Here is a 26,712-nt window from a genome sequence, read left to right as displayed (position 1 = left end):
AACACACCAGAATGACATGTACATTATCAGAATGTTTAACAATGAGTTTGTTACTTACCTCATATAAATTAAAAAAAAACCCCACAATAATTTAGCAGGAAAGAAAACAAAGCATGTGTATATTAAAACTCCAAACTTTCTCATTTCCTATTTACTTGGGAACTTTTTCTCTGACTTCTCAGGCTCAATTAATTTATCTGTGAATAAGCAAAGCAAAGGGAAATGACTATAAAAAGATGTACATATTTTGAGGTTAAAGGTTTGGTTTAAACTCTTTTTTTTTTTAAGATTTGTTTATTTATTCATGAGAGACACAAAGAGAGAGGCAGAGACATAGGCAGAGGGAGAAGCAGGCTCCCTGCAGAGAGCCTGATGAGGGACTCAATCCCAGGACCCTGGGATCATGACCTGAGCCTAAGACAGATGCTCAACCACTGAGCCACCCAGGTGCCCCTAAACTCTGACTTTGCTGTTCAATTGTGGGTAAATCACCTACTCTCCAAGAGTCTTTGATGTTCTATTCTTTCAGTGGAATGATAACAAGAAAGTTGGGGGCAAGGCTGTCAGGACCCCAGTTCATCCCAGAGGTCACTTGCAGCTCCCATATGCTGGGAAGACTTTCTTCCTTAAGCACTCATGTCTGCCTCTCTAGGGATTTAGAAACAGAGGACATGTTTTGTAATCCCAATCTCTTTGTTTCCCAAGTTGTTTTTCCCAACTTTCAGATGGCAAAACTGATTCCAACTAAGAATAAACTGATTTGTTCAGATGTAAGTTCAGGAGGTAAGCAGCAGTTTGAAGATTAACTCTTAAATTTCAATTCAACATTATCAAATACATACTATGTATAAAACATTGAGTCTCTAACTTTGAATTGAGTCTCTGAATCATCAATCTTATATAAATTATTTTGCCCTACCATGTGTCATGGGCTGGTTTATTCATGCCGTTGACTTTTGTCAATTTTTTTCAACCTTCCACTTCCATCCTTTCCATCTTGACAGGCCTCCTCTTGTTCAGGGAGTACACCACATCTTCTTGGCACAGTAATCACTTTGGCTTCCCCTTCCCCACATCAACACCTCTATTCTTCAGTCTATCCTGCTATCTTCCAGAATATTAGTTTAACAGTGTCATTCCCCGACTAAGATTCAAAAAACCAACACCCATCTGTGACAAAGAACCAACTACCAAAATTAAAATAAAATGGCACAACTAACCACTGCCATCTCTGATACCTGGGAAGTTTCTTATTCACTGCAGGAAAATGTCTAAATTTCCCTATTATTAAGGAACTGTGAAAGCCAGACCCCCAATGTACATTTCTAAGTTTACCTTCTACTGCTCTCCCCACAAACTCTCCTCATCTAGAATTGCCTTTGTACTTCCTCCCAACCATGAATGCTGGCCTTTGCCTTTTCTACTCAAATTTATGATGATCCATCAAATTATAATCCAAGTTTCATGGCCCAATTTGGATTTTCAGATTTAATTTTGTACTCCCTTGTTGCTATTTCCTCCCTCCAGGACTTCTTGTTCAAGACATTTGTAATGGCTTTCAGTCATACATATCTTTTATATTTCATGCGTCAATACAGGTTTCTGAGCTTGTACATTTCTCCTACACTCAGTTTCATGGCTGATTGGCTTATTTTCACCCTTCAAGTCTCAGTTGACATGTATCCTCAGAGAGGCCTTCCCTGGACATGTTGAATTATTAAGTCATTATCTTATTTATTCTGTTCCTTGCCTCTCCTGTCCAAGGAGGATATAGTCTCCATGCAAATATGAACCTTGTCTATCCCTTTTGTTCTCTCTGGTTGCTAACAACATGCTAGGCACATGATGAGTAGGCAAGACTGCAGGAGAATGGCTACATTAAGTCCTTGGTAAAGCTAGATTATGTTTTAAGGTCTTCCCAGGAGCCAATCTTATCACAAAAGCAACAGATAGACTTCTTACTTTCAAAGGATGAAGGCACTTGGCCAATGGATTTATCAGTTAGTAACCTGTGCTTTCTGAGTTTGACTTTTGCCTCCCCAAGTAAATTATGGATTTTTAAAAGGATCTCTCAGTATAAGTATTTAAAAATCATAAATGAGTGATCAAATGAATGAATCATATTATTGGGTGAATGAATGCTATTTATTAAATATATATTACACCCAAAGAGAATGCTGTGTAATATTTGGTAGAACATTCCAAAATGAAACGACCCCATATAACTTAAACTATGAATTTATAACAAATATCAGAATGGGTGTTAAGGAAAATAGAAATATCTATAGAACCAAATGAAAGGGAAATTGGTTTTTCTAGAACTACTAGTTTTTTAAAGTTTTTATTTATTTATTCATGAGAAACAGAGAGAGAGAGAGAGAGAGAGAGGCAGAGACACAGGCAGAGAGAGAAGCAGGTTCCCGAGCCCAATGCGGGACTCGATCCCAGGACTCCAGGATCATGCCCTGGGCTGAAGGCAGACACTTAACCACTGAGCAACCCAAGTGCCCCTAGAACTACTATTTACAATAAAATAGTCCCACCCTTTTCTTCTTATTTTAGTGATATATGAAAATATTATTTGATATTATGGTGCTTTCTTTAACTGTAGCAAATGATAAACAAGAATGGACATACAATTAGTTAGGGTACTAATTTTTTTTTATTCAGATTTTGGACCAGTCTATTTTCAGGACAGTTAAAATACCTCAATAGGATATTAATTAAGAAATACTTAATTTTTGTGTGTCAGCAATATTTTCCTCAATGGTCCTATCTATATAAGTAAAACAGTTGGATCATTTTGCTAACTTGGAATGGATTTGATTATTATGAGTGTTTTGGGTTTTTTTCATAGCAGTTTTTGGATTTTTGCCTTAGTTGTTGTGAGTTATCTTAAATTTCATCCTATCCTAAAAAACAGATTTGGGACAAACTGAGATTAGAGGCTAGATTAAATGTAATGAAATTAAATTCTAGTATGTGATTCTCTTTGTTAGCTGGATGAAGGTTAAGAGTTACTTGCTTTTCTTTGCTGTGCTTTCAGTCAGACAACAATGACCTATATATATTGGGAATGAAGAAAGACAGATTTTCCAATGAGAAATTGTTGGGCCTGACAACATATTTGGACAATCAGATAACAAAAGTGCTTTTGAAGATGTTTAGTCACTGGTTTTACAGACATAAATACGGGAAAGCTATTACTCTTATAAAAACAGGACTCACATCTATCAGAGCTCAGTCACTTGATGAACTCTGGACATTCACTTAGCCGTAATTCTTCCCACTCAAATGAAAATGTCAGAGAGGGTGGCAAAACATGAGAGACTCCTCACTCTGGGAAACAAACAAGGGGTAGTGGAAGGGGAGGTGGGCGGGAGGTTGGGGTGACTGGGTGACGGGCACTGAGGGGGGCACTTGACGGGATGAGCACTGGGTGTTATGCTAAATGTTGGCAAATTGAACTCCAATAAAAAAAATAAAAAATAAATTCTTCCCATTCAGAATTACTTTCAAAGAAAAGGACAGATTCTCTCATGGTCATCAGCACAGCTAAATTCCAGGAGTACAAATATTTAAAAAATTCTATCAAGTGCCGGCAAGTCAGTTTCTGAGCTGTGTAATTGGGCTGGTGCCTATTCTGACAAAATTCCTAAAACTAGACATGCACTTGCTTTACCAAATTTAGAGGGATCTTGGAGAGTAGAAAACAACTAGCTAAATTATTTCCATGAGTAGGTAAAATGCACGAGGACAATTCAGCTTCCTCAAAAGTTCCTGAACATGGTTTGTCTATAGTCAAGATTTTTTACTGTGTATAAAGTCATATTAATTGCTGACTGTAGGGATCCCTGGGTGGCTCAGTGGTTTGGCGCCTGCCTTCCACCTGGGGCCTGATCCTGGAGATCCGGGATCGAGTCCCATGTTGGGTTCCCTGCGTGGAGCCTGCTTCTCCCTCTGCCTGTGTCTCTGCCTCTCTCTCTCTCCCTGTGTCTCTCATGAATAAATAAATGGGGTCTTTAAAAAAAATAAAAAAATAATTGCTGACTGTATGACCTGTTCCACTTGTACAATATAAACGTGCAATTTGTGATAGAATCTGAAGGGATCCTGATTTGATTTTCACCTCTACTTTATCTACAAAAGAAGAAGAAATGTTTTTAAGGTACAGTAATATAAGTTGAGGGGCAGTGTAGAAAACTTCATGGTATAAGTCTGATAGTAAAATGATCTGACTTGTAGGAAAGTTTTTCTGGGAATGAAATCTAGGATGAGTTTATGAGGGGAAAGGAGATGAAAGAGTGAATCCCATATGATAGCACATGTAACAGTAATAAAAGGGTGTAAATTAATATTTTCAAGGCAAAATGAAAAGGAAAATGTAGATATAAAAATTTTGAATCTAGAAACCTAAAGATGAACGAAGGACTTGGGGTAGGAAGGATAGGCAAGAAAGTAAGCATTGCTGATGAGGAAGAGAATGATGGAAGTTTCTAACCTGAAACTAGAAATTAGGAGCCTAATTTCATGATTGTAGTGATTAATTATACCACAAATGTAGTAAGATATAAACAACCTGGCTCCTTACAGACTCTATCTAAAGAATAACCGTGATATTGCCAGTGCTTTATTTGCTATAATCCTCTTACTGTATTTAAAAAGAAATTAACAAGGAAAACATTTTAAAAATGTAGTGATAATCTGCCTAATACGCTCAATTAGAAAGCAATAATTAAGAAAAAATTATTGTTTCCACTTATCAAGTTAAAGTATTGATGTAAATGTATGGGTGTGGTAAATGTATATGAAGAGTACAGGTGATTACTAGTAGATATTTAACGATTAAAATATAGTTCTTATTGTTCATAAATACTCTTCTTAAATCTGTGCTTTCATCATGACATTTAATTTTTAAATGCATTATAAATATATCTTTTAAAAATAATTTATTTATTTAAAAAGAGAGAGTGCGTGAGCAGGGGAAGGAGCAGAGGGAAAGGAGCAGAGGGAGAGAGAATCTCAAGCAGACTCTCAGCTGAGACCGAACCTCATGTCCAGATCAATCTCAGGACTCCAGGATCATGACCTGAGCCTAAATCAAGAGTCCAACATTCAACCAGCTTAGCCACCCAGGAGCCCCACATTATAAATATATCTTAATTAGAGTTCACTCCACCCTAAATCTCTGATTAGCTTTATATCACCAAGAATTTTACCAGTAGAGGGGAGGGGAGTAGAAAAACTAAACTTTCTCCTCTTCTTCTTCTTTTTCTTCTTCTTCTTCTTCTTCTTCTTCTTCTTCTTCTTCTTCTTCTTCTTTTTAAGATTATTTGCTTAAGAGAGGGATAGTGAGAGAGAGCATGAGCAGGGGGTAGTGGCAGAGGAGATGGAGAAGCAGGCTCCCCAGTGAGCAGAAAGCCAGATGGAATGCAGGGCTCTATCCCATGACCCTCGGATCATGACCTGAGCCAAAGGCAGACACTTAACCCACTGAGCTACTCAGGTACCCCAAACATTCTCTTCTTTAATAATGATGAAAATAGCAGTTGGCAAGCAGAATGTTACCAGGTTTAAGATACCTCTGAACCCACTATCATAGAAAACAAATTCAACAAATATCCTTTGAGTTCCTGGTGTAATATACATTTGGGGAGTGGGTTGACTAGAATGAAGAAGGCTTGCTTCCTGTCATCGTAAAGCATAACATATATTTCCTTTTACAACCAAATATAATACAAGTTGATTAGTGCTTGAATGAATTGTTTTATGCTGAAAAGGGGATTGGGTGTAAAAATTTTCCAGACAAAGTGGTAATTGAGTTAACCCTTTCAGGATGAAGATTATTTCAGTGGCACTTAAGGGCGAGGTGTACAGGAAGAATTAGTTTCTGTGTTGAAAGAAAGGTGAGGGTCTATTAGTTGGAGGCCAAAAATTTCACAGGCAAGAATGACTTTGATTTTCTTTGATTAATATTTGGAAGAAAGGGATGACTGGGGGCCCCTGGGTGGCTCAGATGGTTAAGCATCCAACTCTTGATTTTGGCTCAGGTCATGATCTTAGGGTTGTGGGATGGAGCTCCACATGGGGCTCCACACTCAGTGCAAACTCTCCTTGAGATTCTCTCTCTCTCCCTCTGCTCCTTCCTCGCTCGTGTGCCCTCTAAATAAATAAAATCTTAAAAAAGAGAAATGAATAACTCATATGAATGATATTCACACACAGATAAATAGTAAGAATACCAACTCATTATTTTACTATAAACATGGTCACAATATGGACCAGAATACTCAAGCATGGCAGTGCATAAAAGGGACATATTATTACAAGCAAATTTGTTACTGGTGGACATTTAGAATCTTCTCTGTGTCTATCTGCAGTATGAACTGGATTTTCCTATTCAACTCTGTTAGTGTTCTTTTTTTAATAGTAAAAAATTTTAATAAGAAATAGGTACACATAACTCTAGTATTCCCACTCCTCCCCTGTAGTGAAGTTCAGGAAGAAGGTGAAGAAGGTGGCCTGATGTTGGCAGGACCAGGTTTTTATCTCTGAAGCCATCTCTGATCATAAAACTGACTGATCGGATCTAACTTGAAATTTGCAATGGACAATTTTGCCTTTACGTTTTCCACGGTAATTATTACACTGGTATTTTAAGTTCATCATAATAGTGACATGCAATGTTAGGCACACAGAAATATGTCCAAGCATACAATTAGAACTTCTGGAGCAATACATGGACATTGTGACTCCCTCTAAGTAGCACAAAGCATATCCACCTGTATCAAATGTGGAGAAAAGGACTTCTTTACAGATGACTTGGTCTCAACTTTGACCAAAAGGCCAGTTTCACTGAATTTGTTTCTTGGTTGAGAAACACAAATCAGGCCAGAAGAAGACCTAGACTATGAGAAATATCTTTGAAATAAAGAAGGCAAGTTTGAAAATTTTTGAAGGCATACCTGTGTTTATCTATCATCTATCTATCATCTATCTATCTATCTATCTATCTATCTATCTATCTATCTATCATCTATCTAACTATTTAAAGAAGGTATCCATTGGCATACTGGCTAATTGTTTTCATTGAATGTATAGATTTTACTACAAATAGTATCTCATTCCTCATGCCCAAGTTTCCAGGAGGCAAATCACTTTCATGCAGTTAGAGCACAGGATAGGTGAAGCAGAAGTTGTAAAAAGAGAACGGAAAGCAACTTCATGTAAAAGAAGAAAAATCCATCAAAAACATCAAGTTCTTCTTTTCCATTTTTTGAGCCATGGATTTTGACAAGTATGTACTTCCTTCTTAATTAATTCAGCCACTTTTAGGACTGTTCTATTTGCTTGCTTATCCAATGCTAATTATTATTAGGGCTCATCATTCTCAGTCTAAAATGTTCAGGTGTTGATAAGTAACAAATGGTATGAAACTCATTGACTAGTAATAATGCAAAAGGAGGGACTGTGTTTAAGGAGGCAGCTACCATACCACTCAGTTTCAGATGGGTTTTACCAGTAGTCCTCCTAAAAGACCTTCACTGATCACCAGCCCAGGAAGAGGAGTCTTCAGATGTAATTGATAGCACAGCCTGAAGCAGGCTCTGAAAGCAGTGTCTCTCTTAACCTAAGGTGCAGGCAGAGGTCCTTGGAGCCAGTAGATATAATTTTGGAGAAAATGGGATAAAGATAGTAAATCTGAATGTGTACTATCCATTTAAAGGTCTATCTGAATAGTGAAATCGGGTAGGGAGCCAAAATGGATGCGGACATGGAAGCCATGGAATAGGGCAATGAGAGGTAGTCTACATCAATTATAGATAATTGATATCTATATTAATATATAGCAGTATTGAAAGCTACAATTTTTTATTATCAAACTAGAACACTACGAAGCTCATGAAAAGGAAATCTTTGTCAGAGTCTTAGGATGAGCATACCTTGCAAAACATAATCTTTGACCATTTGTACCTAGGGAAGGGGAGAAAATAGTAGTATGCTCTCAGTTTTTCTCTTCCACACACATTGCCTCTCAAGAAATTTGGGGCCTCCAAAGATACAGATGCAATGAAATGCCGGGACACTTGCACCCCGATGTTTATAGCAGCAATGCCCACAATAGCCAAACTGTGGAAGGAGCCTCGGTGTCCATCGAAAGATGAATGGATCAAGAAGATGTGGTTTATGTATACAGTGGAATATTACTCAGCCATTAGAAATGACAAATATCCACCATTTGCTTTGACGTGGATGGAACTGGAGTGAAATCAGTCAATCGGAGAAGGACAAACATTATATGGTCTCATTCATTTGGGGAATATAAAAAATAGTGAAAGGGAATAAAGGGGAAAGGAGAAAAAATGAGTGGGAAATATCAGAAAGGGAGATAGAACATGAAAGACTCCTAACTCTGGGAAACGAACTAGGGGTGGTGGAAGGGGAGGTGGGTGGATGGTGGGAGTGACTGGGTGACGGGCACTGAGGTGGGCACTTGATGGGATGAGCACTGGGCGTTATTCTATATGTTAGCAAATTGAACACCAATAAAAAATAAATTTATAAAAATTTTTTAAAAAGAAATTTGGGGTCTTCTTGATAACTAAAAAGATCTTGATCTTATGAGACACTACAGGCCTTTTTTAGGAAGGAGAGATTTATAATATGCCATGTTGAATTTATGGGAAAAAATAAAAACAAAAAGGAGTTGATATTTGGGCTGCAGAAGGCAGATAATCCAGCAGACTTAATGATGGAGTCTGCAGAAAATATATTCTTTGACAATGCTAAAAGAGAGCTAGGAGAGTGTGCCCCCTATTTGATTAGGGCCAAAACTAGAAGATCCTGTGTTTGAAAACAAGCTATACAAAATGAACCTCTCAATCTTTAAAGACAGGGATCCATTCTTGTGGGCTTTGGATAAACTTAAACAGTACACTTTCTTTATTACAGTGACAGAGGGTATTTAAATTTGTATTACCCATTTGTGATTCTACGTGATGAGATTTTTTCCCCTCTATATCTCAAAATATACATTAGAGTCTTTGGTATGTCTTTAATATTAAATTTCCAAACAGTCGGGTAGGTTATCAACTCAGGTGTTTTGAGTTTGGGGAGGAACTATTTGAATAGATCATTTAAAGTGGGCTTACATCGTTCATCTCCTAAAGGTACACATTTGATATTTTGGGTCTGTCTTAAACTTTCCTTGTATAAAGAATGCAGATGCTATTTAGCTCTTCAATTTTGTTCTGACTTGTTTGGGCACTTGGGAGGTGGGAAGAGGAAGCAGTAACTGCTTGAGCAAATAGGTGCTTCCAGACACACACACACACACACACACACACACACACACATCCATGAGGTTTAGGACCAGGTAACTTACGCATTATTTTAAGCACGTTTTGTGACTTCAGCCTGGCAAGTAAACATTTACGTTTAAGATATCTGCTTCTGCGAGAACACAGCTTTCCCTCTCTTCCTCTTTCATTCCACCTTAAACAGCTTGCAGAAGCTAAAGGAAACCAGCCCACATTTTAGCTCCTCCTACCAAGGATCAGACTTGAACTTCACCGCAGTCCCCGCCGAAAAAGGATCCTGACTGAAAGCTAGAGGCCAAAAGGAGCCAGAAGAATCTCATGTAACTCGGGGAACAGTAAGCAATATATTTACTCTCGCCCCGCTCCACTTCCCCCCCTCCCCTCCACCTCCTTAGCTTGAGGTCTGTATCTTACTCGGAAGGGAGAAAGGACGGAGGCAAACCTGGGATCCACTGCCTTACAAAGTCTGCGTCTTCTCTCTCTCTGCCTTTTGGAAACCAGACACAGGTCAGGGAATTTAATTTCTTTCTAACAAGTGCCAGCTTGCTTCCCGGGGTCTGAAAGGTGCAGGGGAGTGGGACCAGGAGGGGATTCCCTCATCCAGAGCCCGGACGGAAAGCGCACGTTCCCCTGGGCAGAGGTGGCTCTGGTTGGGCTCCACGTGACGCTGCGCCCTGGCGCCCCATCCTCGCTGTGCTCCTAAGCGGGGAGACTTGGGGGGCTCCGTCTCGTTGCAGTGAAAAAAAGAAAAGAAAAGAAAACAAGTCATTGCCATAACTTAAGCAAAAGCATCCCTGGGGTTTTCATATGCTGCGGGGTTAGGCGAAAAGAAAGACGATGTTGAAAAAGAGAATCGTCTGCAAGACGCCTGGTACTCTAACTCGCCCTTCCTAAGTTATTGGACCTGCCAGGAGAACCAAGCTCAAACCTAGATGCTGGGAAAGACTTGACAGAACAAGAAGTAAGGTTAAGTTTTGAGCGCGAAAACTCTTTTGGTCATTTCGTTTTAGACAAAGAAGTTTAAAAGGGCATTTGGATCTGAAAGAAGAGTGGCTTAACATATCTAAAGCTCTTACAACTCATAATGGTAGCTGTAAAAATAATGATTTTCATCTCAAAAACTAGAACAGGACATGCTCTTCACATTAGTTGATGATGTAAGCATTTATTCAGCTAAGGTGGATGGATGAAGTCTACACTCAGAAGCATCTCTTTTGGATGGGTGTCAATTCTCATTTATGATATTTGCATATATGACCCTTTGAGCTCGAGGAGGATTTGTGTTGTGTTTTGTTTCTGTTTGTTGCAGGAATTTGGAATCGTAGCCCAAGAGATATTTGCAGGGAATTTAGTGATGCAAACCCTGTTAAGAATTTTTAAATTTTACTCCAGAAGTCCTTAGACCCTGACAATCAAGTTTGATGGTGGGATAAGAAACAAGTATTTACTTCTTTCATTGAGCCAAGGAAGAGTTAAATTTTAAATTAAGCAATAATTGTGAAATGCACAGAGAAGTGTGTATTCTGCCTTTGCTCAAAGCAGCTTTACAAACTTCCTGAAAAGGCAGCACAATTTGTGGGTCAAGAAACTAAGAAAACTATTTAATAATTTTCCTTTTCCTACTTAAACACAAATGCAAAATATCCCATTAGGGACTTACAATGATACATTTTAACATTTTAAGTCCTTATTGGGGTATTTTGCATTTATGTTTAATTAGGGAAGGAAAATTGTTTAATAGGTTTCCTAGGACCTGATAAAGTTCATTCCATAGAAATAATTTGGCCTGATGGTTTTTAACCCATCAATATCTTTCTTTCCTGGTGTCACTGCTTAGAAAGCAAAATCATGAGACCAAATCATTTTCATATTAAAACATATGTTCCAGGAATAAAAAAGAGGAAGACACAGTTGCTGTGGTTCCTTTTCCTCTCTCATAAGCCTTTCATTTGCCTTCAGTTTATTTCCCTCCTCTTGCTTGTAGACTTTATAGCTTTAATTATTCTCAACTTTTTTTTTTAACCCACAGAACCTTTTGCACATCTTATGAAAGCTATAGACTCCCCTCCCCAGAATAATGTGTGTGTGCTTCTCCAACATGCACAAATTTGGAGACACCATTAGGATGATCACAAACCCTTCAAAACAATTCATGTCACATGAACATGTAGTAGTTTTTTGAACTTTGGAGTTTTCTACTAATATTAAATAATAAATCATTTAACTTATAGGAACTATTGAACAATGAATATTGCAGTGCCCTTGTTGCCATTTATTCAATTAGCATTCTGGAACTTCTCTAAGCAATTTGGTGTAATGGAAAAAAACTACTTGCCTGAAAACCAAGTGACCTAGATTCTTGACTCAACCCTTAGAACTAACTGTATGATGTTGAGCTTGCCTTTTTCTGTAGCATCTGATATTTTTTATTGCTGAATGCAGTAAGTAAAACAAACAGGAAAATAAGATACAAGTTATATTTTATTGGATTATGGGATGTCTGTATTTCTTGCTTTTATTCCAAAATTCCTGACAATGTTTCCCAGGAGGATTCTTTTATGATATCCTTGTTTTTTACAAAGGTAACTCCTGGTCACTTTAAATTTCATTAGATACAGAAAATTGCAAAGGAAGAAAGGAAAAAATGACCTATAATCTCCTCAAGGGATAACTCTTAAAAATGTCATTCATTCATTTATTCAGTCAACAGATTTATGGACTATTATACATAAGTACAGAGACAAAGAGACACAAATTCATGAATATACATCTGTTTTTACTTCTAGACATTTTTCTATACATACTTTCACATGTAAATTTTACAGAATTGTTATTACATTTTTAAAAGGTAAAGTGAGGCATGTCAAAAATTTTAAGAGTTTGTTTGAATAAAACTTGATTGGATAGGGACAGTACCAAAGGGAAGTGGATAGAAGCGCTTTCCCAACAGGATCTCCAAGGAGAGACTTCTAATAAGAAAGAGTGGAGTCAACATAACAAAATTATTGATTGCCCATAGTTTAAAGCCTACTTGGCTGTTTGTGATTGGTTGTCCTTACGTTTCAATTCTGTAGGTTTAGTTTTTAGAGCAGTTTAGATTTTGGTTTGCTTATGTAGGCCATCGAGGCATTAGAGCCACCTCGTCTAATGGCCTCCTTGTTTCATTAGTTTAACACACAGTTGCTATTTTATAACATGCTTAGTCCTCAGTCATGAAGTTTTCTGTTAACATATGATTTTTTTATACTCGTGTATAATTTTGTATTCATTCGTATCTGAAACAAATATTATTGAGTCCCTACTATGTGTTAGGTGCTGTGCAAGTAATGGCAGTCTATCCATGAGCAAGAGTGGTTCCCACCGTGATTTAGTTTGTAGCCTGTGGAAATATTATATTGGTTGATTATAAATTGTTGGATATTTAGGTGGATTAGTTTTCTATTCTAAATAATGTTTCAGCTCTTTTTATAAGTGTTTGTACACATCTTTGTACTTCCTTTGGATAGATTTTTAAAAGTGCATACCAGGTTTTAACTTACAAAGTTGTGAGATCATAAGCCATTTTTTTAATCAAAACACTCTTTTTCAACTGTGAAATCAGAATAATCATAACAACAATTGAGTGTTTGGAGGATTCTCAAAAATATTTAACAAAATATCATGGAATTATTTTTGCCATTTTGCTCTTGGGAAAAATTATATCAATTTATAAGCAGTATAGAAGAGTAGAATTCTATATGCTAACACGGTGTAATCACTCAAACAGAACAAACAACTACAGATTCAAAAACTTAGTCAATGGTTGTATAAAAGGGTATCTTGTTTAAATTTATACTTTTTTTCAGAAATAAGGTTGGCTAATTTTATAGTGGCCACTCATGTCTATATTTATGAATTGCCTCTTTCAATGTGATTTTTAAATATTTTATTTTTCAGTTTTAATTCCTAAGATGGTAAATTTCAATAGAAATAACTCATATAATCCAAGTCCCTTTAAGGTCCTCAATAATTTTGAAGTGTTTGGGGGCCTTAATATCAAAAGCTAAATGTTAAACTGGAAGTAGAAAATTCTCTACTGCTTTTCTCAATTTTGGAAGATAGTTCTTATTTTAATGAATTCAAATGACTTCAGTGAGACTCAGCAAGCTGTTAAGTGATCCTTATCTGAGTTTGACAGCTGCTGGGATAAAGAGGAGAGATTGCACCATTTTCTTCTTTATTCCTTCTCAGCACACACATTTGTGAAGCCCTGGTCCCTCTTTCTTAATCTACTTAATCTACCCCATTTTCTTGACTTCTGGAGTGTGCAGGGAAATTTAGGCATTTCAGGTAATGGTAGATTTTGAATGAGAAAGCAAATGTCCATCATATGGGTAATTTCATGATCTTATAATACATAAAACTCATATATATATATAATATAAAACTCATATATATACATATATAATAATGAGCTTATCTTGCTTAGGTTTTGATTTTACTATTTAATTTATAATTTGTTTTTTTGATTACTCAGTTGGAAAAAATATCAGGGGGCCAATAATACCTTTCATTTGCATAGCATTTTGTGGCTTATAAAGGGGTTGCTTAATAACTTCATTCCCACAATAACCATGTAAGTTAGCAGAGTACATATTCCCATTTCAAAGATGTGAAAAGAGAGAGATTGAAAAGTCAAATCATTTGTTTAATGCCCAAGCCTTACAATTTCTGTTTTCATGCATTTTATGTTCCAAGTGATTGAGTTATATTTCCAATTTTGATGCATACTATTAAGGCTGTCAACTTCTTCCAATTTTTATTAACATCAGAAAAATTATAGGAGAAGAACCAGAAAATATGCATCCTAATTCTGTATTAACTCCATTGTTCTGTGCTTATATCTGGGCTACTGATTAACATAATAGGGAAGTTACACAAGCATTTAAAAATTGATTGAAAAAGTAGTGTATGATTTAGAATTTTTTTGTCTTAGAGGTATGTAGTATTTTACATAGATATATGCCACTTGGAGAAAACAAAGAATATGAAGTTTTAGCCAAAAGTACAAAAATAGACACATTATGAGTTATATAAGTACCAATTTTACCAAAGATTTTACTTCCATGTGGTAGTGGAGCATTCTCTTAGAATGTTCTAAGTATAACCTACAGAGCCTATTGCTCTTTTTAGTTCTTATTAATCCTGGAAGTTGACCTAAAGTGTTTGTGTCAAAATGGTTACTCTGACCTTGGATTTATCATTATTGACCTTTCCGAACAATCCAGGAGCTTATGGTAAACCAGATACTCCTTTTCAGCAGTGAAAACCAACTTTTGTTCCAAGATGGTGTATCATGCCTATGTGTAACTTCTTAGGAACTGATGTAGAGTGGGTCAGGTTTGGTTGCTGGATGCCGCTATGCCACTAGAAACCAAGGTCAGTGAACAGCTTCTGCATTTTAGTCAGTAAATTGACATACTTTCAATTTGCTCCATACTCTACTGCCCATAGCATTACAAGATAAGCAGGTTGAGTGCAATACATGGACTGTAAACTGTGATGTTAGACCCCTTATGGAAGGAGGTATTCTTGCTGGATTCTGGATTCATAGTTGTAGAAGAGATCATGTCTGTCTGGGATAGGCTGGGGGCAAATAAATAAATGGTATCTTTTGTTTTCTTTGGGTTCTCACTTTTAATTTATTGAAATGAAAGAGTAATCCATCTTGTAGACTTTTTTTTACGTGTTTTTGGTTCCATATTATGAAAGTATTGAGAAAAGTAATTTAAAGCAATTATGTAAGAATTTATAGAAAAGCAGTTTGGGGAACAGTGCCTAAAGGTGCATGTAGTTATGAGAACCTGCCATATAGACACCTGCATCTGTAATTCAGATTTCTTAATATCCGTCAGTCCCTTGTTATATATATCACAAACATCAAACAGGTATTAAATTCCTTTCCATTCAACTGTCAAGAAGAAAAGGCAGATGAATTTAAAATTGATTGAGGTCATGGACTTCGGCCTTAATGAGATAACACTAGAACAATTCCATCATTCACAACACAGTCTTCTAAATCACTACTTTTTTTTTTTATTACTTTCAATTTTTCAATTTATGATGGGAATTCATGTTCAGTTAAAGACTTCAAAGTCTTTGTTGGGTCCTTGATCCTTAGAAAAAGATACTAATAACATATTTTAGGAAGATTTCACATAACAAAAATTTTAATTTAAAGAGATTTCCTGGTTAAAAATTGCACACTCTTAAGATGGTTACTTATAGTCTAATACTTGGTACTTATTTTTTTTTAAGATTCTTTATTTAGAGGGAGAGAGAGTGTGTGTGTATGTGTTTGTGCACGCACACATGCATGAGCGGGGAGTTGGGGGGAAGGGGCAGAGAGAGATCCTAAGTAGACTTTGTGTAGGCTGGACACAGGACTCGCTCCCATGACCCTGAGATTCTGACCTAAGCTGAAACCAAGAGTCAGAGTCGGAGGCTGAACTGATTGAACCCACCAGGTGCCCCTACTTAGTTTTCTTTCTTTCTTTTCTTTTCTTTTTTCTTTTCTTTTTTTTTTTTTTTTTGGTGATGATCTCCAAGGAAGGATTTTTTTATATTTAAAATACATAAAAGTTCACAATAGTTACCTGGGATTTTTTTCCTTATCTGCATCACAAACAATGCCCCTGCTGTCAAGGAAAAGCAATAAAAGAATCCATTTTGTGAGACTCATTCAGTGTTTGCAAAAGCTCTTACTGTTTAAATTATGTTTTAGATTGACAGATTGATTAGGTTGAGTAATACCTTGTGAATTACTGTCAGAGTAAAAACACTCTTGTATAAATTATGATTTTCCGTGAGTAAAATAATTTCCAGCTTTTTATTAATATACTACATAGTGTGCCTAGGAAAACAGTAGGAAAAAATGTATCTTTTTAATACTTGGAAAAAGAATAGGTTTTATAGGAAGCAATTTAGAAAATCTGTGCTCTCTCACTTAAGAATCTTACCTGTTGGATTAAAAAAAAAATCTGGGTCTTAACCAGGAATGGTTGATCACAGGGCTGGGTGCATATATATTCCTTCACCAGTTCAGGAAGTTTTCATTCATACATACATACTGCTAGGCACAGTGCTACCTTTCAGCATACCTGGGTGAATAAAACAGGTATGATTAATTCCCTCTCGGAAGAGAGAAGCAATAGTTAAGCAGATGGTAAACAGATAATAAAGGAAGCAACCAGGTTGCAACAGCTGAGAATAACCTGGGGAGGGGAAGGATGGAAGGCTTTTGCTGAGGTGAAAGGTAAATGGAGCTGCTGAAAGATGGGAAGCCATGAGTGGGAGGTGAATGAGTGAGTGGGAGTGAGCAAGGTGTGGCTCAAGCTGGGTCTCTAGGCAGAGCATCTATACCTGAGCCAGAAAAAACAAAACAAAACAAACAAAACAAAACAAAAAACCAAGGGAGCTGGGTGGAAAACCAGGGATTTGGGAGATGTCATGGCTGCAAAGAACTTGGTTCCAGGGAAACAGAAGATAGAAAAGTGACTTCGTTTGAATACTGCAAGGTTATTAGTGATCTTAATAGCAGTTTCAGTGGAGTGGTGGGGACAGAGTGTGAAGGAAGTGCAAATGAGGTGGCACAGGGATGGGAGGTGAGGGCCCCCCCATGGCGCGGGTGGGGGGGTGGGAAGGGGACATGGATACCCTGTGAACACTGGCCCTCTAGCGATGTCTGTCAGTAAACTGGGCAGAAACATGGAAGCATGGCAGGGGAAAAAGAATGTGGAGAGCGACTTTCGTGGGGTGGCCAGTCAGGTCATCCAGGAGAAAGTCCTTTTGACTGTTCAGAAAAGAAAAGCATGACTGTCTTGTACTTTCAGAGGAAGAGAGGGAATTTGTGTCCTAAGAGCCACATGTGCGGCCAGGTCTCTAACAAGAGGAGAACCCAAAAGTACAGGGTGTTTGCTGATTTGGTGGTAGAAAGGTAGGAAACTTCCCTCTGGTGCAGTTTTCTCAGTGAAGGGAGGTGTGGTCCCCAGCTCAGACAGGGTTTGGGGGATGGTGAGAGATGAGCAGGAGAAGGAAGCGATTTTCTAGAATGGGAATGCAAGCGCAGAGAAACTTAGAAAGATGCTGTGGAGTGTCCAGGGCCTCTTCTGAGTGTTGAGAGCTTGAAGCGAAAATAAAACCAGTCTGCCAGGTTATGTGGTTGTTCTCTAGCTACAGGCTAGGAGCAAACCAGAGAAGCTAGAATGGCTGGGTTCTTCTGGAGTGGAAGTTTTGCAAGCAAGCGAGTCTGGAAATCTTTAAGATGAACAACCAATGTCCTAAGCAAAAATCACAAAAGAAAAACAAAACACCTAAAACAAGAATACGTAGAAATTTGTGAGCTTATAGAATACAGATATATAAAGATATATAAATACCTTTTATCTAAGGTAATTATTAACTAGCAGGGAGTAGTTACAAGTTGGCTTGATTTCCATCAGGTGGTAGGAAGGGATTTGGTCTTTGTTGCTTTCACTCCTGTTGGATTTTTACCATACTGGTTCCTGCCCTCGTTCTATATATCAGTGAACCTGCTCTAGGAGCCATTGTGCTGGTTTTTTGTTTGTTTTTTCCTTCTTGTCCTACTTGCTAGAATTGTTGTCCTTCTGAGCTTGGATTAAGAGTGCGCCTGCCTTTATTGGGTGCCTAGCTAAATCCAGTGTCTGCCTTCTATCACCTCTGCCTCTGCTCTTCTTAACATTTGCTTACTTCTCCAGGCTCCTGGAAGCCATCAGTACTCCCTCAAGATAACGCTGGCTAGAATTTGAAGCATTGTAGCTCTAGAGTAGAGAGATAGCTAAAACATGTAGTTGTAGGGGTAGAAAATGACTATCAGAAGAGAAGGTTTTTCTTTTATAGCCTTGCTTTCAGGATGTTCTTTCTTTAACCTGACATAAACCCTTCATTTTGCAATGAAAAGTCATTTCCTTCTCTTTTCTTTTCAATCCTTCGAGCTTTGGAGAACAGCTGGTTACTATAATTGAAATGGTTTTCTTCAGGAATGAAAATAATATTCTTGAAATATTGACTCTTAACATTTTTTCGAGGTTTAAAAGAAAATCTTGTTGTTGCTTCGATTCGTTAGACATTTTTCATAAATCCTCTTAACATCAAAGTGCTTTAGTTTTATTCAAAGGATGGCCAGGCACTTTCATGAGTGGAAGCAATGAGCCTGTGTGGGTCAAGCCAGGCAGTATGGTGAGGAGGGAAAGCTCTTTGTGGCCTGATCCTGATTTAGGTTCACTTCTGGCAAACCTTTCCCAGTTGCGCTACCTGGCACTCAAGTTTCTTTTCTGTCCTCCTTTCCTCCTACCTCTGTGAGACATGCCATGAATTAGAAAGTCATTCTGTACTTTATTCCTGCTTTTGCCCATATCTGTTCGGCTACGGTTTAGATATAGTTCTCTAACTTTTTCCTGTCCAAAATGAAGGAAACATTTGCAAACTGAATGGGAGAGTATGGCACTGTTTTCGTTAATTTCATATTTTTACAAACCCACTGGAACACTTTTTTTTTTAAAGCTTTTATTTATTTATTTGATGGAGAGAGAGTGAGCATAAGCATAGCAAGTGGTCAACAGAGGGAGAGGGAGAAGCAGGCTTCCTGCAGAGCAGGGAGCCCGGTGTGGAGCTCAATGATTCCAGGATCTGGGATTATGACCTGAGTATAAGGCAGATGTTTAACCAACTGAGCCACCCAGGTGTCACCCCTGGGACATTTTATTATGTCACCAGCAGAAGTGCAACATAGGCATTCTTATAGATTTTATTAATATCCTTGGTACTGTTCTCTAGCTGGCTGATCAAAGGTGGAGAAAATGTAAATTTCATATTTTGAAGCAAATGACAATGTTTCTAATTTATTCCAACCTGTATTTATTTCATGTAACATCTAAATATTCACATTGGGCTTACACGTTCATCCTGGTGCTGGCAGAGGTGGATAGTACAAAAAAAGCGCTTAGTTTTGTATCATTTTACCTTTTATTGTGCTGTTAGTTCTTTCGTCCTCAAAAATGTCACACTGAACTTGAAAACTATATAGCTACACTCCACAGACGTAGAGAAAACGTGCTTGCAAGGCTCTAAAGCATATATAAATATCGTATAAGGGGTTTTCTAGACCGAATGGTCTTCATGTATTTCAACATAATGGGTTTTCTTTACAATCCGATGTTTCTATTTCATGAATTTTATAACGTCCTACTGTATCAGGGGGTCCCTGCAGCTTTCCCAGACTTCCAGACTGGTCTGGTCGTGACACAAAAAGAATTCCTGAGGCTATTCCTTTCAAATGCTTACTTGCACAGCTCTTAATCCTGCAAAAGGCAGGGTTTCCTGTTTAGTTCAAAAGTGAATTGCCATTCACAGTATCTAGAAACACATTTCGAAAGCTTCTTACAACCTGAGAAAAGAACAGGGAGATGAGCATTCTACACGTCCTGGATTGTGTTACACGGGACTGGAGTGGAAATTCACTGTTCTTTTCTTTTTTTGTCATTTAATTTCCGATAATGCTTGGAATGGGTGGGTGTACAGCTCCTCTGATCCTCCACAATCCTGCTATATTGATTTGTCCTCTTTTTCCACTTTTAAGATCATAGTCAATGTCCATATTTTAACTGCAAGGTCAATCTCACTAGCTGCCTGAAATAGTTATTGTGTTAGTTGAAAAAAAAAGTAAAACAAACCCAAAATGTTGATAATTTCATTCAGTAATAAAAGGGTTCTCATGAAATGTTTAAGTCAGTATGACGATTTTCCTGGGGGTTTTCCCTGGACTGTTTAGAAGAAAAGATATGGCTTTCCCTCCTGTGGCAATCTTGAGTACGTCATGAGAAAAAAGCAGCAATTAAGGAGGGAGTGGAACCCTCGACAAAACGCAAATACTCCCTAGGGGAGGATTTTTGCAAACTGTCTGGGCTAGAGAGAGAAAGCTGTAGAAGTAAATACGCCTCTCAAAACATTCTCTTTTTTTCTAGCATTTTGTGTCACATCGTTAGGTATATTAAAAAAGTAACACCAAGTCATCATTGTTATCCTTTTTTTTTTTTTAAAGTAAAAGAACATTATTCTACATTTTCTGAAAATGAACATGGTATTAGTTAATACTTGGGGTGCCTGGATGGCTCAGTTGGTTGAGCATCTGCCTTCAGCTCAGGTCACCATCCCAGGATTCTGGGATCAAAGAGCCCTGCATGGGGTTCTTTGGAGCTGCTTCTCCCTCCCCTTCAGCCCCTCCCCACTGCTTGTGCATGCTTTCTCAATCTATTTCTCTCTCTCTTTCAAATAAATAACATCTTTGAAAAAATTTTTAAAATATAGTTAACACTTGTCAATGTAGTGGTATTCCACAATTGCCTATGTGGGAAGAGGAATTTTTAAAACAGTCCATCTACTATTTGTGAGTAAACATCTTACAAGTATAATTCAAACCTAGAAAAGGGTGAAAGATGAAAATGACTCTTTTAAAGTTTGATTTGAGCAAACATAAATTCAGTTTTTCATTTCTCTCTAATTTTTATCTTGAATCTACTCTGTACCACCAAACAATAACTTTGCAACTTCAAATTTTGGTCAAACTAATATATATATATATATATATATATATATATATATATATCCTTTTTATTTTGGCTTTATTTCCTTTTTAGCTTGAGTATGTAAGGGGCAGGAGAGAGGAAGACATGTGGTAGGATAAAGAGAAAGAGTACCTGGTTCAGCCCTTTCTCCTACAGGGTGAACTTGGCTATTGTAGGAAAGGAAAAATTTCTTTCTACCCTTCAAGGTTCTTCCAGCTAGCCTAAGAATTAAATTATCATGAGGCAGATTAACAGGAGAAAAAACCCAGAGTTTAACTCTGTGTACATGGAAGCAAGACCTAAAGAAATGACCAAGACAGGCAATTTTTGTATTTTTTTGGACAGAGACAATAAGTCTGTGAGGAATTGACAAGACAGATAAATTACTGTTTGGTGCTTCATTTAGTAGGGAATCCTAAACTAACTTGGGCTGGGGTACTAATTTAGTAAAAGTAACAAGGGTCATTCATACAGCCTTTTCAGCTTTGAATTCCCTATCTTTGGTGATAAGGATGTCTCTTTAACTTCTGGTACAGGGAGGGTACCTTTTGCATGGGAGATTTATTTTCTCCTTTGTGGAGACAAAGGTGGGCTGGGAGGGTGGGATGTGGGGGGTGGTCAGAGTGTTCTTTTTGCACTGGCTGTTTCTTAAGTAACTTTTATTTAAAATAATCAGCATGCCAAAGGGGCACATTTTGGAGCAGTCTGTCCTTGGCCCCTACACTATGTTTGTTAACATCTTTTGGCTCAGCTTATATATTTGCACAATGAAGTTCTGCCTGGGTGATGGTTGTGAATATTTCTTCCAATTTCAAATTTTGTGAACTTAAAATAGTGAGGATGGTGGCTTGGTTTTGGCCACCAAGGAAACAATGGAAAATAGCAGCTAACTAGATAGTCAAGGAAAGAAAAGCCAAAAACTGGCTCAGGGATGAGGAGACATTCTTGCTTTGTTTATAATGCAGCATGTGAAACTGGGCCAGCCAGTTTCCTAGCCCTTAAAATAGACAGGTTCACCTGGATTAGTACTTCCCAATTGTGAAGGGGTTGAATAAACTGTTATGTATTGTGTTTTATTTATAGAGTGTGTGTGTGTGTGCACACATATGCATGCTCTTTTTAAATAACCCGACAAAGGAGACTAGCCCATCTAAAAGATGCTGTAGTCTATCCTCTTTATCTTATCCACAATTCTAGTTTAGACGCATTTCCTATCACATTTGAACCTCTCTGGCTGGTTGTGTCCCTTCCTTCTAAAGCACCGCATTTCTCCATGAACAATTGTATGCTTCTTTGTTTGACTGCTATGTTTATATTACTGATGTGTTTTAGGCAGAATTGTGCTCGCCCTGCATCATATGTTGAAGCTCTATCCTCCGTATCTTAGAATATGTCTGCATTCAGAAATGGGGCCATTAAAGAGGTGATAAAGCTAAAATGATGCCCTTAAGATGGTTCTTAATCTAATCTGACTGGGTTCATTATAAGAAGAAGAAATTTGGACACAGAGACACCAGGGATGAGTGGGCACAGAGGAAAGACTGTGAGGCCATGGAGAGAAGGGGACCATCTGTAAGCCAATGAGAGGCCTTAGAAAAAAAAGCAAATCTGCCATTGCATGCATTTTAGACTTCCAGCCTCTAGAACAATAAGAAAATAGTGTCTGTTTAAGTCACCTACTCTGTTTTTTTTTTTTTTAATTCAAATTCAATTAACCAACATATAGTGCATCGTTAGTTTGGCGTTTTATTATAGCAGCCCTAGCAAACTAATACAAAGTGTCACTTCCATCATGCCATCTCTATGCTGAGATCCTCTCATATGCTGTTGCTCAGTGTATAATGTCTCTGAATCTCTGCCTGTCCTTCAGGGTCTCATGTGACAGGACACTAGAGAAAAAAAGAATTTGGTATGAGGCCGAGGGTCAGGATTCCAGGGCCTTCTCAACCCCTGTTAACCCAGATGACCTGGGAAAGTTTCTTAGTCTTCCTGGAAGACAGTGCTTCCTCCTAGAACGTGGTAAGGGAGACTTTGCCAATTAGGCAAATCACTTAACCTTTCTAAAGGTTAAGTTTTTTTTTTTAATCTCTAAAATGGTAATAATCTCTCTCATTATGAACATGAAATGAGGTGGTATGTATAAATCACTTAGCACGGTACTTGGCACCTAGGAAATGTTTAATGAAGGTGAACTTTTAAAGTTAAGTAATCAAATTAGCAATTGCTAAGATATCTTCCAGTTTGTCATTCTAGAGTCTATTAATAGGCTTTGCTTCCCCTTGATTATTTCTCAATACAAGACCTCATCTGTGGTTTTCCCCCTGGCACACCATACAAATTCCCAAGTTTGTTCATTCATCTTTTCAGTTAATAGTAATTGAGTGATCATCTGGGGCCCAACAGGAATACAGGGAGAAGGAGATGGAACTTGCCTCATGTTGCACACAGTGAGGGGAAGCATACACTGTGTATAATGAGATTGTAATGTGTGACAGTGTGGCAAGAGATATCAAGAAGATATATGAGGGTCCTAACCTAGTAGATAAAGAGATAGTTTGAGTTTACAGTGGAACCCTGCAGGACAGGTAAAGACTGTCCTGTAGAGAAGGTGTGAGGACAGGAGAACAGCACCAGGGAAGCTGGAGGTTGGACAAAGCATCTTCAGTGAGAGTGTGGCTCACTGCTCCTGTCTTTTTTTAGAGGAAGTGTTTTTCATTTCCCCTCTCTATATATTTAAGCTTGATCATGATTTCAAATATCAGCTTAGTTATTCTCCTTTTCTATCAAGCCTTTTTCCTATTTGAAACCACCTGACTCTTACTTCTCTGAAACTCTAGTAGATACTCTATATACTTGTCTGTTTAAATAACAAACTCTCAATAATAGAAATTTGAGAGATAAAGAAGCAGTGCCAGAGACCTAAGAATAAAAACAGCAGGACAAGCCAAAAGAAGTAGCATGGACATTAGCCACAGGGATGGGGTATCTGCCTGCAGGATATGGAAGGCAAGTTCCATTCCATTGGGTTCCTGGCTTGGGAAACACACTTAGTTAATTGATGTGCATCTTTGGTGGCATGCCTTTAGATTTCCTTGGGAATAGGGAAGTTCTCTTAACAGGTTTTCCATACTAAACTGAGACTACGGCTTGAGAGACATTTCTAATAAAGAGCAGCTCATTTGCCTATCTTAATTCCTGTTGTTCATTTCTCTCTTCTGTTGATGATAGCAAACTCTTTGCTTAGCCCAGTTTTAAAAAAATGTCCAGCAAAATAATCCAAGAATTAAAAACAGTTGCGCCATTATGACTATATACCTATGCAAGGATGAAGATGGTGGGAACAAAAGTGCACTGCTTTTTGCCTTTGGAACATCTTTCTATCTCCAGCATAATGGAGAAAGTTTTGAGTTTGGAAGCAGACAAGTCAGTGGCCCAGGATTTTTTTATTTTTAAAATCTCAACAAATCAGAAACAGGAGAATTTCTTCATTTCTGTTACAACTCATTGTTGAGTATGGAAAAAGTACACAGTCTTTAAAAGAGGTGCTTAGCAAATTTGCCTACTTGAATTTCTTAGAAATTTCCAAAGAGCCAAATAAATCTCAGGAAATTGGAGCAATCTGGGGGAAAAGCACCAGTTTCATAAGCAACCACAATAACAACAAATGATAATTTTGTGTATTTATGACTGGCTAGGTACTGTGCTTGATGATAGACATATTTTCTTTCATTTCATCATCCCACTGCCTCTGTGATGTGTGGGGGCCATTTCCTCCATTTTACAGATAAGGAGACTGAGGATCAGGCTCCTATAGTCAGAGAAAGGAAGAGACAAGCTTGAACTGAGGTCTGGCTCCAGCAGGGAGCTTTTGTGTTGAGCCCCTTATTAAACTAATCTGTTCTGTTATACAGTGAAATGAAAGGAAAGAGGGGCACCTGGGTGGTTCAGTGGTTGAGCATCTGCATTTGGCTCAGGTCGTGATCTCAGGGTTCTGGGATTGAGTCCTGCATTGGGCTCCCCATAGGGAGCCTGCTTCTCCCTCTGCCTATGTCTTTGCCTCTCTCTGTCTCTCTCATGAATAAATATATAAAATCTAAAAAAAAAAGAAAAAAAAAAAAAAGGAAAGAGGAATGCATCCTTGGCTTACCTATCTTTCTTTCTTCCTGATGCCACAGCCCCTTCTCTTCCTGTTGTCCTATCGCTCTATGCAGGGAAAGAGAATTGACAAAGCAGCCCACTCTATGTTTCTGGTTCTTGTTCACTTTTCCCAGAGAAGCCTGTCTTGCTCTGACAACATGACTAAAAGGGTTTTGGATAGACCATACACTATTCAGCATTCATGGAAAGCCAAAAGTTACATTGCACGGGCAAGTATGTTACAAAGCGTATCCAAATTTCCCCTCTCATTAGTGTTCAGAAAGTTTCTAATGACAGGGCAGCCAAAAGAAAAAAAAAAAGTAAAGAAATTAAAGAAAATCTGAGCTTTCTATCTCTTGCTTCAGACTTAAAAGACTGTATACTCACCAAGGCTGGTCATTCAGCTTAGTTATAAGAAAACAAAACACAAAACCCCCCAAACTCGTGTCTTATGAGCATTCATGACAATGGTTGTGCAACCTAGTTGCAGTAAGATTTCCAGGACTGAGCCAGTTGTGGGGAAAAAAACATTTTCCCAGTGTTTAATGTGGCTAGCTGGACAGAATGCCTTAATTTCATAAAAACCTAAAATATCTACTACTACTAGGGGGGGAAAAAGGATAAAAGGATGCCTATTTGTAACTGGAATTGAAAATGCTGTCACTGTCTTGACAATAATGACCAGTAATTTTACCCTGAAGAACATAAACCTTAGTCAGATCCCATATGACTGTTTTCTTTCTTCTTCAGAACTTACTTTGGAATGGAAATTGCACATGTAAATTAGACCCATACACATGTATTGGATTTGTAAGTAACTTTTTAATTTTGAAATAATTTAAGATAAGAAACTGCAGAAATATCACTGAGTTCCCATATCCCTTTAGCTAGATTTCCCCAGTGTAACAGTTTACATAATCATTAGGATATTATCAACATCAGGAAATTGACAACAGCATAAGTCTATTAACTAAACTACAAATCTTATTTGGATTTCATTGTTATTTTGTATATATTAGATTTTACCCAGTCTGACAATCTCTGCCTTTTGACTGGAGTATTAAATCCGCTCACATTTAATGTTGTTATAGTTATGGCTGTATTTCCAACTGCCGTTTTGCTTTCAGTTTTCTCTATGTCTCACGTCTTTGTTGTTCCTCTATTCCTGTGTTCAGTTCATAGTTTCCAGTGGACCATTTCAGTTCCTTTGTTGATGTGTTAACTATATTTTTGAGTGATTTTTATAGTGCTTTCTTTCTAGGAATTATTTCTAGATATGCCTTCATTTACTATAATCTACTCTATGTAAATAATAACTTAATTTGAGTAAAATATGGAAACTTTGCTCTAGTGTAGTTCCAGTCCTCCTTTGTGCAATTACTGTTATACCTATTAAGTCTATATATGTTATAAATCTAATAATTCAGTACTGTAACTGATTGTTTTAGGCTTTCAGTGTCTTTTAAAGAAGCTGTGAGAAAAAAAGAAAAACTATATAGAATATTTTATATCAAATACCATCTGGTATTATATCCTTACTCCATTACAGCTCCATATCCTTCCTATCTTTTGGACTATTATTTTCATATCTATGATATCTTTAAGTAAGCCCCAAAATACAATTTTATAATTAT

General features: G+C 37.6%; 1 protein-coding gene across 6 annotated transcripts in view; it reads left to right on the top strand.

Annotated features, from left to right (window-relative positions):
• Window positions 1–9,534: 9,534 nt before the first annotated feature.
• The window catches only part of PLA2G4A (phospholipase A2 group IVA), a 151,571-nt gene continuing 134,393 nt past the window's right edge, over window positions 9,535–26,712 (top strand). Inside the window, exons 1-2 of one of the 6 annotated variants that reach the window (XM_072733147.1) lie at window positions 9,549–9,655; window positions 25,829–25,888. The gene's annotated coding sequence lies outside the window, so the exon portion shown is untranslated. Of the gene's footprint in view, window positions 9,828–25,828; window positions 25,889–26,712 lie in introns of all 6 variants that reach the window. The other 5 variants (XM_072733148.1, XM_026001209.2, XM_026001210.2 and 2 more) reach the window with 5 other exon arrangements.

Source organism: Vulpes vulpes, chromosome 13, assembly GCF_048418805.1.
Source record: "Vulpes vulpes isolate BD-2025 chromosome 13, VulVul3, whole genome shotgun sequence".
NCBI classification, from domain to species: Eukaryota; Metazoa; Chordata; class Mammalia; order Carnivora; family Canidae; genus Vulpes; species Vulpes vulpes.
The sequence above is the reverse complement of the archived record's forward strand: the minus strand, read 5'-3'. Positions and strand labels throughout refer to the sequence as shown.